A 17,229-nucleotide genomic window follows, 5' to 3' on the forward strand; every position below is an offset into this window, starting at 1 on the left:
AAGCCTGCTCTTGGCCTTCCCATTGGAGTTGAACCAAGTAAAGTGCTTACCGACGAAAGGGAGCTCGATCAACAAGTTGGTATCAATGAACCGGTTGAAACCTCTTATTTCGCTTGATTGAGAACCCCTTTCCGTCGCGCCTTTCCTTTCGCAAATGCTTCTAACAGCGTTGAAATCTCCACTTAAGCACCAAATCATATCTTGAGATGCCATTTTGATTCGTGATAACTCCCCCCCACAGGATCTTCTTCTCCCTCAAAGAGCAGGCAGCGTAGACATTGACCACCACACACCTGCAGTTAGCTTTCACATACTTCCCAGTCACGGAAATAAACCCCTTCCCCATAACGTGGCTGTCATAAATACAAGCATATGTGTGCCACATCGAAAGTAAGCTTCCTCCGCCATTATCCCCTTTGTAAAGCAACCATCCAGCTTTGTTATCCCCCCATAGCGAGTAACATCTAGCATCTGAGAACTGGACCGTTTTAGTTTCTTGCAGGCACACAAATTCCGCTCCCTCTCTGGCTATAATGTGCTTCAAGTACCTTGCTTTAGTGCCACCCCCCAACCCTCTTATGTTCAGATTTACAATTATCATGACAACCCATCCTTATCCCCCTCCTTGGCATGTTTTGCACCCTCCGTGTCTCTTACTTCCATGCACACGTACTCTTGGACAACTTCCTCTTCGTTCCCATGACAGAGAATCCCTGATATTTTTCCAATCTCCCATAACAATTCTGGTTCCCCCCATTGCCTTGTTCACACAGTCGATAATTACATTTAAATATGTCTCCATCCGAAATTGAAGCAGAGGTCTTACCTTCTTGGTGGTTCATGGGCGGTGCGGAACGAGCTTGTTTCTCATGTAGTCTAACAGACCGCCTCCTTTGGGGGAGAGATGAATCCCCCAATTCAATGAGCCCTTTCTCCTTCCCCTGGCGGAGTGGCGAATTACACAGACCTGTAATTCGTACCGTATGGCCCCTTGGTTGCTTTCCCCCTTCAACATCGTCATCTTCGACATAACTCTGGGGCTCGTCTTCCTCCAATGGCCCATTTCCCTCCTTCTTATCCGACGTCGCACTCTTCAAGGGCCTTGTATCTCTCTCCCGATGCCCTTTGGTGTGTGTGTAACTGACGTTGTTGCGTACATTCTCCGTCGCTTGTGCCCCCTGCATCCCACCCGCGTAACCTCCACTCCCTTCCTCTCTCCCATAGGTCTCCTTAGCGGGCCTTGGCCCACCTTCTTTTTCAGAGAGAAAATGGTCCCCCCCATGTCGGGTTGGGCCTCCAGAAAACCTTCTTGGCCAAGGCCATTGCACTTAAACGTAAAAGAAGAGGAGTATTCTATATCAACCACTAGTTTGGCCAAGTCATCGTGTATAGGACTGCTACTATAGACTTCGGCACACGCAAACGCTGAAAGTGAACCTAGTCCTGCACCTTCCATAGGCGTCCTACTTTCACTTACTTCTTTCATGACAGAAGAGCAGCTTTTCTCCTGATTGTCTCTGATTCCTGTACTTAAATCCTTAAAAAACTGTTCTTCTGACAAGGTTCCCAAATTGCCCCTCACCTTTTCCTGCCTGTCGTCCTCCTCTCGATTTAGGCGGGAGCTCTCCCCTTCCCATTGCCGGAGCTCTTCCTCGCCACTTTTGAGCGATAGAGATGATTCCTCAACATAGGACTCGGAGGACGATACACTATTCGTTGAGTCGAAAACATTGCATTTACAGGAACCTCCGCCATCTGTTGATAGTTCCTCCTCCATAACAACGTTGAATATTAGATCATTAAGCCTCATAGTTCTTACCCACCGTAATCTATGACTTAGATGTGTGCGCACAAGGAGTCTAGCGAACTTGTATCATAAACAAAATGGTCACACGCCAATATATTCACATGCATTGTAATGATAAAAATAAAAAATGCGAATACACAGGCGCGGTAATAATAATAATAGTAATAATAATTTTTTTATATATAAATATACTAATTTAAAAATAAATAATAAATAATTTAATTAATATTATTAATAATATTAATATTATCTGTCATTATTCATACTAGCGGAAACACAGGCATAACAACGCTTGTGTATCCACATTTTTCTCCTCTATTGAACTTTCATATGATATAAATTCATCATATATACACAAAAATAATTTTGGATGAGTTGAAATTGAAAAGAAAAAATAAAATATAAAAGAAAAATGATGAATTGATTAATCAACTCTTTTTTTTCTTCTTCTCTCCTTTGAGTTTCTCTTCTTCTTCAAGTTTTTTCGCTTCTTCCAAGTTTTGAGATTGGAAAATGTGATGATATTCACGTTAAGGTTAGGATTCACTTGATAGTAGATACAAAAGAATAATGGTTTTACCAAAAAGTAGAGTTGCTCGAAATCGAGTGGAGAGAGTGATTGAAAATGAATGTTATATTTAATATGAGAGATTTGGTGTGAGAATCGAATGAGAGTGAGAGTATGCTCACTCTTTTTGTGTTGTTGCCTTAAAATAAGGAATTAAGGGAAGGGTGGGGGAGTGAGAGAGTTAATTTTACATATAAAAACGGTCCATTAATATTAATTTATAAAAAATTAAAAATAATTTTATTTTTTAAGTAATTCATATTAAATGACAAAATACTCCATTGTATTAAAAAATTGAAGTATATTAAATAAGGGTAGAATTAGAACAAATTTGTGTAAATAAAAAACAGTTATTTAAAGGAATTTTCTTTAAATATAGGTATAGATTATTAATAGTAATAATAATAATATTATAATAAAAATAAAAAAAATCATACGACTAAAATGTCTCTTTGGCGTGACAAGTAGCATGTGTATTCTTGTGAATTGGATTCGATTTTCTGTATTACAAAGTTTGCGGCTAATATATTTGTAAAAAAAATTTCCTTATTTTGTGGTGAACATTTTTCACAAAAAAAGTCTTTCGAACACTGAAAACAATCAATTTACAGAGAATATATTAAGATTGTCGAACTTTATTTATTCCAAAATATAACATAGCATACAAAGCAATTGATGAAGAGAAAAATAAAATAAAGTAAATTAGGAATACTAGCAAGGCATAACATTTTTCTAACAAAGTTGAATGAACTACGAATGAATATTTAATAAGGTATATACATCCAATAAATTAGTTGGCATAGTTGAGTAATGAATGAGGAACATTTTGTTAAGTAGTAAGTTACACTTTATTTTGTACCATTCTATCATTTTACACGTGGTTTTTATTTTTATCATTTGTGAATTCTGTTTACTTCCTTGCATTGTCTTTCAATATCTTTAGCATTGACTTTAAAAGATATATTAGACTCCTATAGCTAATATATGTGTATTTCACAATTAATGATACTTATGACACTAGAAATGGTTGTAATCATATCCATGTCTTTATATTTAATATTTCTAACATACTTTTTTTTATCTTTTTATTAGAAAGTTTTTAAATTGTGTAATACTATATATATTTATAAGTAGTTCAATAATGATTCGATAACTCATAATTATGAGAAGTCGAATAAATTATGAATAAAATAGATTTTAAAATAATTTTGATATCATATTAAGAAGTAAATTTTAAGTGTAATTTAATCTTATAAAATTGACTCATAAAATAATGTTTGCAATCCATTGGATACACTAGTAAAAAAAAAAAAAAGACCTCAAATAATTTTTTTCTCATTCTCTTCCAAAAGGGTGAATGGCAAGTCTAGTGTGAATGGAAAATGAAGTTGGGATTTGAACATGTTGGGTCATTAATGGGATATCCAACCTCTTTGAGTTGAGTGATTATGGAGAGATTTAATATTAATGAATAGTAAAGAAGTTTATATAAAAAAAAAACTGACATTATTTTTTGTTTAAATTTTTTGAAACATTAAATTTGGAGGTTTTTTTTTAATATGTTCAACTTTTTTATTTTTAGTTAATGAGACTAAAATTTAAGATTTTAATATATATTTTAAAAAAATAGTAACAAATTTTTATATTAACGTGAATGCTGTATATTCTTTGAAACAACTAACAAAAGCAACAATACATACACTTTTATATTATTTTGATAAAATAAACTTGTGTGTTTCCTTCCTGGTTCAAATAAGCTGAAAGTGATTAATTATTAAGCTGAAAGTGATTAATTATTAAGCTAAAAATGATTAATTAAGCTAAAAGTGATTAATTAAGCATGTGCGCAAAGCTTTGTTTGGATTTGTCAAACGCGAAGAAAGGATGGTTAATTAGTGCCGTGCAATTCGGGTCACAATGCATTTGCTCTCACACTATTGTTAAGGAAACATTCAAATATTCAAATTTTTACTTAGTAATGCGCAGAAAAACCTAAACCAACCAATCTATCTATGGTTTTTCCTGTGTTTTCTCTGCCCTGTTTTTCACTTTTCTCAACTCATGTGACCACACCGTTTCCATTACCCATCTACTCACTCACGAGTTCCATGATCGCTAATTAAGCACTTCTACAATTTGTTCAGTTTTACGCTGATAATTGTACATTATTCTGCCTTTAAAACTGTGGTTAATATATATATTAAGAAAATAATAAAGTTTTATTAAAAATCCATGTGAAGGTAGATTTATGGTAGTATATTTTACTTCTTTTAAGTAAGGTTAAATATGTAATTTTAGACCTTTTTGATTATTTGTGATAAGAAAATGATTGTACAAGTCCCTTTCCATTTTCCTTACCTGATAAATAGAGTCAGATTACATTTCTATCCGATCAAATCTTCAAAACAGAGTAGTTCAATTTTACTGTAAAGATCTTCTATTGTCTATTTTTTTCTTACGATTTAGCCATCAATATTGATGGGGACAGTTAAGAAAAGTGTTCCGCTCAACTTGTTTTACCACATACTGAATTTTGGTGATGATTGGATATCATGTTTTAGGTCCCTAAATTCTAGAGTGATTTTTTCTGTTGGAGTTAAAGTTTCCACCAGAATAAAGAATTTCAAGTAAGGAAAACTATCCATGTTATTTTAATAGAACCTTAGATAACTGATTTAGATAATAATTTAATCTAGTAACTGTATGCATGTTAGGTTATAAAGTTAGTTAACTGAATTTGATTATGAGTGTATATATGAGTATGAACTTGAAATATATATGTAACTAATTTGAGAAATCTTAAATGATGTATGAGTGATTGATACACACTGTATGTGAATGATATGTATTGTATGTGATTGATGAAAGCCTGCATGAACTTGATGTCATACATTCAAGATAATGTATAAGATGTTGTGTTTTGGTATATTAAGTATGAAAAGCCTACGAGTAAAGACCTTTTTGACTTCACTGATGATCTAAGTCGCATAGACTAAGATATCAGTTGGTGAGAAGCTGAAGAGAGAGTTCATACACATCATGATCGTTTGTAGTCACACGATATATATGTTTGGACTTATCCTGATCCGATTGGAGTGGATTAGATGTAAGTCTATGGTAAGACCAACTTAATAAGTCTTCCGGAATATAATAAATCCATATGTCATCAATGGTTGAAAGGGGTTGAAAGGGAATTAAGGTGTCGTTGGACAAATGGATTTATGTGGCCACAATATGATTAATAAGTCATTCGAAATACGATAGATTTCATATGCAATCACTATGATTGGCATGAAATCAAAGATATCGAGGGTTGAAAGGAAATCAAAGTGAGACAAATGAATTTATGTCAAGTCAGTATGATTGAAATGAAATCAAAGTACTGTAGGTTGAAATGAAATCAAATTATTATGATTGATATTTGGATTTTCTATGATTGTGTTTGAGTAAAAAGGAAACTAAATTAATTATGAATTACTAATCAAATTAGTTCTTTTACTTATATTTTCTTATGTTAGAACTTTATTTTGATAGCTTACCCTTGCATGTGTTTGTGTTGTGTATGTATATAAGTAGATATTTGTATAAGTGAACAATTAAGGATGACAATGCGGGCTAGCCCTAACTCGCATAGGCCCATCCCGCATTTGACCAGTAAAATGCAGGTTGGGTTGGCCCACCCCGCATAGTATATGAGGTGATTTTACTAGCCTGCTTTGGATAAAGATTGTACCGCGAGCTTGCGGGCCACCCGTATAAGAAATATTTTTTAAAAATTTAATAAAAAATAATTTTTAAATAGAAATTTTAAATAAATTTAATTCTTTTTTATTTAGATGCATTAGGTAAATAGTCTCACAATATTATTCTCACGACACATGGTAATAATATGTAAGTAAAAATTATGGAATGTGAAATATGAGACTACATGAAGAAAATAAGATGATGCAAAAAGGAATTCCTACATTTTTAAGTTATGCGCGTCATGCGGGCCAACCTACCTAGTCCACACTTGACTCGTTCAGGCTACAAGTTATGCGAGGCAAACCTAAGCGGGCCGGCGGGTTAGAATAGGTAGCCCGCCTTGTGTTTTTCTCAATGGGCTGCAGGCCGGTCGCACGACCTATCTCGCTCTATCATCCCTATGCAGGAGCGATATTTGGAGAGAAATATAAGAATAATATTTTTTATTTTTTATTATTTTCTTTTGTTAATAGGTGAAATTATACCTATATTAAGTGATATAATAAATTTTTATACCTGATTTGATGTTGAATTTTTGGTTGTTACAACAAACACTATTAAAAACTCATTCTAATAGTTTTTTTAGTAGAAGTATCTAAAATATTTAAAGCTTGGACTAAGATGTGGGACTATATATTATGGGTGGTCCGATAGCGGATGGCATGATAGACCCAATACAAATACTCGCTAGGATAGGCTCGAAATGGCTCTGATACCATATTACAGAGTGGACTTTAAACCTAACTCAACCTCATAAAACCAGCTCATAGGGTTGAGGTTTGCACCCACTTATATACAATGAAAGGCTCTAATCTCTAGTCGATGTGGGATCTCCAACAGTAGTTTCTTAATTTATTTTAATAGACTAAATTATGGAATATATATATATATAAATAATGTGTGTGTGACAATTGACACAGTTTTGTGGGTCCAAACTCCAAAGGCTAGTAGGCTATATATATTGCCTATTGACGATGATAGATATGTTAAGTTAGCCCCTTTAAAGGATTTTTCTTGATAAGTTATTTCAGGGAAAAGTAGCAGTGCTGTTCATTTGTGCCTGAAAGATCTGCAGTTGAAGATCTTACTGAATGCCCTTATAAGTTGCTTTTATCTTTTCATATTTTAGGTATATTTATACGTTCTTTAGCATACAAATCAATTAATTTTTGTTTTAATTTCTACAAAATACTTTTTCTTATTTTCATATATTTCTTAAATAAATAAACTCATATAGTGAGAAGAAATATGTTCCATGGTTAATTAAGATCCTTTGCAGTTAAAAAACAACAAATTAAAATACTTTGGATCTAATTCTTTTGTGGTAAGAAAAAAATATTTCACCAAAATTTAAACTTTTACCCACGTTAACAATAAATATAAATGTATGTTTAGTATGCATGCTTGTAATCATTACGACATTATCAATTGCATGATAAGCCAGTGATGATAGATCACTCATATACAGAAGCTATTAGTTTGAATAATTTGTTTTCAAATTTTAAGAAAATATATGATGAACCCAGTAATGCTCCAATACATAATTGACCTAGAAATACTGCAGATGACATCATAGTTTGGAAGGCAATTTTAAGTGGCGCCAACAAGACATAACTCTGGTTTCATTGTGTGGCTCACCACCTCTTAAAGTGGTTGGTGAAAGTAACTTTTTAGAGTTTCCTCAGTAACATGACAAGAACAGATTTTCAACCAAAATATCATAATCCATTATAGGCAATCTGGTACGAAGAGATGCTAAATCAGAGGCTGAAAGTGAAGAAGAGAGCTTGTAATTTGGAAGAAACATTCTCGTGATATGGAACATGGATATATAACGACACAATACAGACACCCTACTGCTGTAAAGATACAACAAAACCCGCCAATTAAGGAATATGTTATTTATTTATTTAGAATATGTCACTCACTATATTTGTGGACCATGAAGTTCAAGAGATGAAATCTACCCATAAAAATGGCATGCCACCACTCTTGTGACTGATCATGAGTGAAAACACATTTTGGTGATATTCATATTGCATGAACCTAATTAACACAAATATGGCTTTATATTAGTCTAATAAATATGAGTGATTAAAGTAATCTTGAAGGGTGTGTGTTGGAACATGTTATATTCGTAACATTTGTTGCCCTATATGGTACCTGTGAAGTACTGAAAACCTGAAAAACTGCAACAACTGCATGCGACACAGAAATTCTCATTGAATGGCAAACAAAGAAAGTGGCATCTTCCCAGAATGGAATTTGTTACATCTTTAGCTGCTAGCTAGCTACCCTTGCTTAACTATCCGTACATTTATACCGTGCCCTCTTTCTTCTCAGGTCACAGAATAGGAATAACCCTGAAAGTTCACTCAGATTCATAAGTTTTCCTTTTAATTATATGTATTGGTCCCTAACCAATATTGATGCTTCAGGTGAACATCTTCCCCAGATGGTGATTCAATCATCACAAACATCAAAAGTCTATTTACTGGAAAAGAATAAAAATAGAGGATAGGGTTACTCCTGCTATTCTGGCCATTCTCATCAACATATTCCTTTTTCATTTTTACTTTATCTACTGTTTCTCCTTTTTCCTTCTCTTTCATATTTCCTCAAACCAATACTTACACACAATTCTTTAATACCGTACATGTTCGTATCAGACGAAAAAGGTCCATCAAGTTAATTTCTATGATTATCACGAATCTTTTTTGCATTCATTCTTCTAAATCTATGAAAAGTTGTTTTTTTTTTATATCAATTTAGTTTTCTAAGTCATTTGTAAAGTAAACAGATATAAATATCGATGTAAAGCTAACTTTTTCTCCCTATATATAATTAATTTTTTTAACCAAGACACAGTTATGTATCTTGTAGCACAACTAACAGTTATCAAAACGTTATGCTTAAGTATACTTATAATTTTTTTATAGTATATTTACATTTTTTGTTTAATATTTTTTTAAAATTAAATAGTTTCCGAAATATTCAATTTCTGATATCATTTCCTATTGTTGCCAAATTATTTACTAGTTTCTAAATACAGTTTTTTTAACCCTTCTAAAAATACTTTATTTTTATTTTAGTCTTTATATTAAATGTATTTGTTTTCTATTATATTATCAGGTAGACCAAGTCAATCAAATTGTGATGTATAAACGATTAAATTTTTTAAGTAAAAAGAGGTACATTATGACTATTAGCTATAATTTTCGTCTTATTGGTATTCGGACCAAAATCACAAATTTGATTCTTAATGAAACGATTGATGTGAAGATTTTTAAGGGATCCCCAAATCACCTCAAACCATAGATTAAAAATCTCTATCATCAAACCTCGTCGAAAGAGAAACAACTACCTAACTCCTTTTACACCTTCCACACCATGGATTAAATCATCCACATCCATTTCCATCACAAATGATACCTGGAAACCTACTCCATCCTTAACCTTCCAACCTTCCTAAGAATATCTTAAACTATCAGAAGAAGGTTAATGATTAATGTTTAACCATTTATATTAAATCTCAAACGAGAACTACTATGTGTGTGCATGAATACAATATTTAATTTAAATAAAATTACTAGAATAAAAACAAGTACATCAACAAAATATACTATAATACACCCTACTCCTACTATCGATCTAAATTAAATTTTACCTTATATTTTCCCTGTAAAATATTTTTATAAAATTTTTGTAATTTAATACCTAAAATTTTAAACAAAAATAATAACTAAATAATTTAGTCTCTCCTGCAACTAAAATAAACAATTAGTCCCTATAATTTTTACAGTTCCTAAAGTCTAAATTCTAATTTTAAACATCTTACAAATACTACAAATAGAAACCAATTTTAGAGACAAAAAATAATTAGTTGTTATATTGACTAAATTTGATATTATTATAGAGACTAAAAATTTATTGGTTTCTAAATTAGTTTCTATTATTAATAAATAGTTTCTAAATTGATATCTAATTAGCTGCAAAGATTTTTGCTACCAAATTTAGAATCTAAATAATTGGTAGTTAAAACCTTGGTAGCTAATTATATACTAATTTAGAAAATGTTTATACATAATAGAAATTAATTTATAAACTAATAATTTTTTTAAGTTTCTAAAATAGTATCCAATTTAGTCAATATAAAAACTAATTATTTTTAGTCTCTAAAACTAGTTTCTATTTAATAATTTTCTAATATAATAAATATTGTTATTATTAATTTTATTAATGTTATTATTAATAATACTAGTATTAATATTATCATTAATATTAGTTTTATTAATTTTACTATGAATAGTAATAATAATAATAATTTTAATTATTATTATTACAATAATAATTTTAATTATTATTATTACAATAATAATTTTAATTATGGTTATTATAATAATAATAACACTAATAATAATAGTATAATAATAAAATAAAAATAATAGTCATCACATGATTCAAAAGTTTTTTTAGTGGTTAAAAGTTCATATGTATTAATGAGATTTGGATTCGATTTTTTTTAATAAAATCTTAATAAATAATAAACATAATAATAAGAGTATGTAATTATCTATGGATTTTGAATCCGATAATATTTATAGACAAAAAAAAAGTTGTAGGTAATGTTGTTTTGCATAGGAAGTCGGAGGAGATGGGAGATTTTTCCAGCATCAAACTGTAAGGAAGACTAAACATCGTGTCTCTTTTTTGAACAGTTTTATGTCATTTGTCCTAGGGTTCAATATAAACATTCGTATAAAAATATCACCACATTTTTTCCATGTTGTATTTTTGGGGGTTGGGCATAAAAATGGTGACGTAATTGACTCATTTTTGGAGTAGTGTCTATATAAAATGTAATTTTAATGCAAAACATATACATTCTTCAAAAGAACAACTATATAGTTGAGTGAGTCCCTAATCCCTTCTAGACACAACTCTAGAATTTGCACTTGTGTGTACTCTCGTGTATCAAGTACATTCATAACCGATCATCACCAAAAATGAGTAAGTCACTTAAAAGAAACTATCATAATACCACAAACTTATGATCATTTATTTAAATAAAGACAATTAGTAAAATATTCATTGTAGTTCATCATATTGTCATAAGATACATATGTTGCAAATTAATATAAATTTTTGGATCACACATGCTTCCACATATCAAGGATATTTTTAAGGAATATTTGATACCTTTCAGAAGATATGTATTAAACAAGTCCCATTAGAGACTATCACTTTACCATTTAAGCATTCTAAAATGTTCTATGGGTTTAGGATATATTTAAATCATCTAATATTTGGAACTCATAGCGTGTTAGATGTGCAATAAATTCCCCTTCAGCATCTCACTACCTGATGCTTTAGTCTGTATGACTTATATCAGTAAAATCTCTTTATTGGTTACACTGTATCAAACTATCATCCATAAATCATCTTAGATTTGTGAATTCAATTCATACTTCATACATAAGCATGTCATTCACATCTCCATCACATGTTTATATATATATATATATATATATATATATATATATATATATATTGTCACAATTTGCTTAAATTAAAGCAATAAATCACTCTAACATATGATTCAACAATTTCTACACATAACATAATTTAAATATCAGGAAAAATTCATATAAATAAGGACATCAAATGCTTGAGCAAAGAAAATTTCACTGAGTGACGGTATCAAATGAAACATACATTGAAGTGATTGTGACGATGCATCCACTTAAGCACATCTATTTTCTCTAAGAGAGAGTATCAAACGATACTCTCACTTAATGACTCAAACGGTACCTTCGCTTAAACGCATCTGCTCTGGCTAAGTAAGATGGAGCACTCGCTGGAGTGACTCAAGTGATACTCCCACTTATTGACTTAGACATAACTTTTGTCAGAGTACATCTACTTTTCCTAAATGAGAGTATTAGATTTAGCACATCTAATTTGTATACAAATGTAATTATTTATATATTAATAATATAGTATTTAATGTGAAGATGGTGTACAAAATAAATAAATAAATAAATTAAAATTTATAATAAAATATTATTAGAGGTATAAGTTATATTATAATTAATAAATAATTTTAACTTTATAAAATCAATAATAATAATACCTATTTACTATAATCACGGAAAGATATATTATTTTAATATAGATGAGTAGATTTTGAAATACATTTAAAAAAAAAAAGAAAAGAGAAAGTAAAAATACTTAACTAAGAAGGAGAAAGTATATATATAATGTATTTGCTTTTACTAACATTGAGTGAGAAATCCTCTAAGATGGATTTGGAAAAGCTTTGAGGAAATTGAATTAAGGGTTGAACTAAATCCTTCGAAGAGTGGTTGCTGAATTTGTTGAGAAAATACTGAGTGGAGCCTTTAAAAAATTCTTTGACGCTCAAGTTAGTAAGATCTAGAGAAGTTTTTAGAAGTATTCAATGAGTAATAAAAGAGAGATTGAGTGAGTACTCCATGGTGAGTGAAACTATATTTATAATTTTTTGGGTTTAGGTCAATATCCAAAGACGAGTTGTTACTAAGTATGGACCATTCATTTTGTTATAACAAAATCAATTTCCATATTATTCTGAGTTGTGCATATTTGTAGGTGGTTTTATCCATGATTCTGAACCGTGGCCAACAAACCTGTCAAGGTTGTAGGCTGACCAATACATGTAAAATGCTCCCAAAGGGTACTTGTTGACTCATACACACAATACATTTAGACCAGAAGTCAGTCTCAAGTTGTTGGCAGAACCATTAACTTAGCACAACGTTTGGGTTAGATCCAAGGTTTTGCCACACATAGGGAATCACGACTAGTGATTAACAAATATCCTTTAGGCACCGTTTGGATTAGGGGATGTATTGCTCACGCAGATAGATGTGAGAGTCATCTCCTTGATTGTATCCAGAGATGAATGAGGGAGGAGGGACGTAAAAGGGGGAGAGGAATGATTTTGAGTGCTTTGCAAAATTGAAGAAAAACAACAAGGAAAGGAGAGAAAGCCACGTAAACATCCATAAATTTATAATTTTACCCTTCACATATAACAAAAAATAATTTAAATTACTTAATTTTATTTGATTTCATTCCATATAAATTGTAAATATCTAAAAAAAAATTATTAATCATACACTTTACATCTATTTTTTGTCTATTTTTTCCTTATTAATCAAAATTAATAAAATACATTATTTGAAATTTTAGGCTTTATAATAATATAATATAATTATATAATATAATAATAAAATAAATATTTATATATTTATAACAGTAAATTTTTTATTAATATTAATAATATAAATGTTTAAATATTAAAATAAAAATAATATGTACAATTAATTTATAAAATAATAATGTCAATTAAAATAAATTTTTAAAATAATGATAATAAATATAAATTAAATAAATTAATAATAATTAAATGAATGTACTAAATAATAATATTATTAATTATTATTATTTTAATTTTATATTCTTTTATTTATAATTAAAATTTTACATTATTTTAATTAACTAAAATGTACACAATTTTTTTTTATATACAAGGGTAAATTTGTAATCTTACAATTTACACTATTCAAAATATATTAAAATGCTATCACAACTATCACATCATTCACGTTTTTCAATACACTTTCTTCACACATCCACTCTAACATCTCCCAATCCAAACAACCTCAACTTTCTTCACACTTTCTTCACACTTCCACTTCTCCACACCCTCAACTTTCCACTCCCCCTCACCCTCTAATCCAAACAAAGCTTTAAAGTTATGCCGATCCCATTGAATGCGAATATACAAACCGACCTAACTAGTTTTCATCCCTTTACAAAAAAATCATGAAGACCCGACTTCTTGATAAATGAAAATGACCCTATGTTGAAAAGTACAATGACTCATCCAAATCATAGGCATAACTTAAGGAATACCAATTGAATTCTCAAAATCTCAAAATCAATCCCGAAATTTTTTATGACTCATCCAAATCATAGGCATAACTTAACGCATATGTAACCCATGCTAACCCTCTTTCCAAGGACCTTGAAGTACATTGTCAATTTTTCTCCATTACTCTCTTTCTCGAAATTTCATTTTCTCATTTGACACGTTCTCGATTTGATGAATGTAAATCAATGATCACAACTTCGTCCAAAGATTTTACTAGACTATTTGTACGTCGACCCAACTGCCAAAATAGACACACTCCGTACCTGAGTAAATAGGTATATCAGTATTAAAGAAAACTCAAAAAAAGGACGAAATTTCCCTCCACGACTACTTCTTCCAATACACAAACTTTCAAGAAAAGACGTGTCAGTAAATATGAAAATTATACTTCTCTAGACACAAATCAAGATATCATTATACAAGAAGTATTTAATCTTGAACTACTTCGGTTGCCTCAATTATAAGTGCATAATTTCAGTAATATTTCATATTAAAATATAGACAATTATGATTATTAATTGCTAATTTATATATAAAATAATCCATAATTTATGCCTTTTTACATTTTTTATGATCTTTATTTTGAATAAGAGCATTTTATTCCCAATTTTGGTGTTAATTTCAGGTTTCTAAGGAAGAATGGAGATTTGGACTAAAGAGGAATGATATAAGCTAAAAGGAGAAAGTTGGAAGGTCTAAAAACGCACAAAAGGTCCAACTCAGCAGTAGGGATTCTTGCTCAAGCGAGCCCAGCGAGAATGCTTTAGGGGCATTTTTGAAAATCGACGCCTTTCTCGCTCAAGCAATAACGCGTAAGACAAATTTGGCTATTTTTTATGTTTCATCAAGAAGCCCATTAGCACGAATCAAGAAGTCACCTAACCCTAGCAAATTAGGTTAAATAGGCGGCTAGAGGCACAACCCTAGTGTGCAGATTGAGAGGAAAACGCCATTAAGTGATTTGTAACCTACTGGGAGAATGGAAGGTGCTAGAAGTATGCATGGCTAATTCTACGTTTTGGGATTGAGAGTAATCTGTTCGAACTATTATGGATTGAGGTGATATCTAAATATGATATTATGTTCTTGATTGATTATTGGTATTGTTGTTTTGCTTCTAAATAGTTGTGACATGTTTGAGAATCTTAAATTTGATTGAAAGATATTTTTAGGGTTCTGACTTAAACAACAATACTTAACATATTTGAGTGCTAGAAATAGACTTTAAATATTAATTGTCATTAACGTCTGAGTGTGACTCTAAGTTATTTTTATAAATATGTAAGAAATTGATATTTAGGAAACATTCTTGAGAATTTTATATGTGAGAAATCGATATAAATGAATTTTCTACGGGGCATCAATTTCAATAAAAGAACTTAATGTTAATATGCTAATCAAAATACATGAGAGTGAAAAAGATGAAACTTGATCCCTATTTTTCCAACTTGAAGCAATTAATTCTTTGACTGTTTTCTTATTGATCATTTCCCAAACAACCACTTTCAACACACCTTTTATGGTTCTGTTTTTATATTTAGTTATTATTGTACTTGATAATTCAACTGTTCCTTGTAGAATCGATATCCGTCCTTAGAAAAAAATTATTACTTCTAACAACGTGGTGCACTTATTGTAGAAAGTCATCATTCAACCTACACCCTCTCCTTTGTTCATGGATCAAACCAAAAAAAATATAGTTATAATCAAAATCAGCATGTTAGTAGGTAATTTTATCCACGATTCATGAAAGCTAGTAATAACCTTCAAATATTTCATAGCTGGGTAGTATAATATTATATATTAGTATAAAGTTACAAAAATAATTATATTTACAATTAAACATAGACAAATGTTATATAAATAGAGAATAATTGAATATCAAATTGTAATATACTTCCAAAAATATCTAAACTTTTTAGAACCTCTAATCAAATGTCTATTTACAAAATGTTTATATAGGAATGCATAATGATATTCATATTTCAAGCTATATATGATATTTGCAATTGCCTGTGGTTGAAGTAAATTCCCGTGAACGTGTCCTTATTGGCTTCTTTTGTTCATGGTTTGCCTTATCATCTCGTATCATATGTATGAATACATCTTCTAATTTAATAATAGGGTATTGATATATTAACACCTTCAACAATAAAAACATACACTTCATATTTTAATAAATTAATATTTTATTTATTTTTTAATTTAAAAATATTATTATATTATTAAAATGTTAAATATATATTATTTATTGTTCATAATGTGAAGAAAACTTTTCTCTTAATCATGATTGTCAACAAATGTATTGTTTTTATTTTTTATGTTGCTTGTGATTATTATTTAACAATATTTACTTGGTTTTATTATACTATTAATTTAACTGAACCCAATTAAAAATAGGTTTAAACCATTTCATTCTTATTAACCCAAATAATTTAAGAAAAAAAAAGTAGTCTATCACTATTGTAGGTATTATCACATCTAATAATGCAATCTTCTTTCATGTCATTTTCGTGGAAAGCTAAAATTTCAAATACTTGGAACGTCATATCATATATCTTACTTTCAAATATTAGTTGTTTTTATTTTATTCATTCGGAAACTTACAAATATTACTTTTCAATCATTTTATATTCTTATGGTAATTGTAAACTGAAATTCTTATTAATTAAAAATTATAATTATTATTTAAAACTATAATAATTAATTAAAAATTATAGATACAAGTTATATACATTAAATCATAGATATGTACATATCTTGTACTCTTTGTTACTCAAATAAAATAAATAATTTTTAATAATTAACAATTTATATTTGAAGTTATTCTAAATACATAAATATATGTAATGCATTATAAAAATATTAAAGAGCACATAATAATTTTTAATTATTTATTAAAAGGTATTGAAACACAAGAAACACACGAGAGAAGAAGAGTTGAATAATATTTTAGTGTAAATTGAAAGCTTTAACAAGATTGAAATCCTTTCCAAGCTAGTTGATCATAAAGCAATTTGAACTTCCTTCATAAGATTCTTCAAAACTTTGTAAGAAAGATGGGAATAAAGGAATAACTTGTTTCATACATGTTCACTCGTCGTAAATTACATTCAAATTTTCAACCTAAAG

The sequence above is a fragment of the Phaseolus vulgaris genome, chromosome 3 (assembly GCF_000499845.2).
Source record: "Phaseolus vulgaris cultivar G19833 chromosome 3, P. vulgaris v2.0, whole genome shotgun sequence".
Lineage (NCBI taxonomy): Eukaryota > Viridiplantae > Streptophyta > Magnoliopsida > Fabales > Fabaceae > Phaseolus > Phaseolus vulgaris.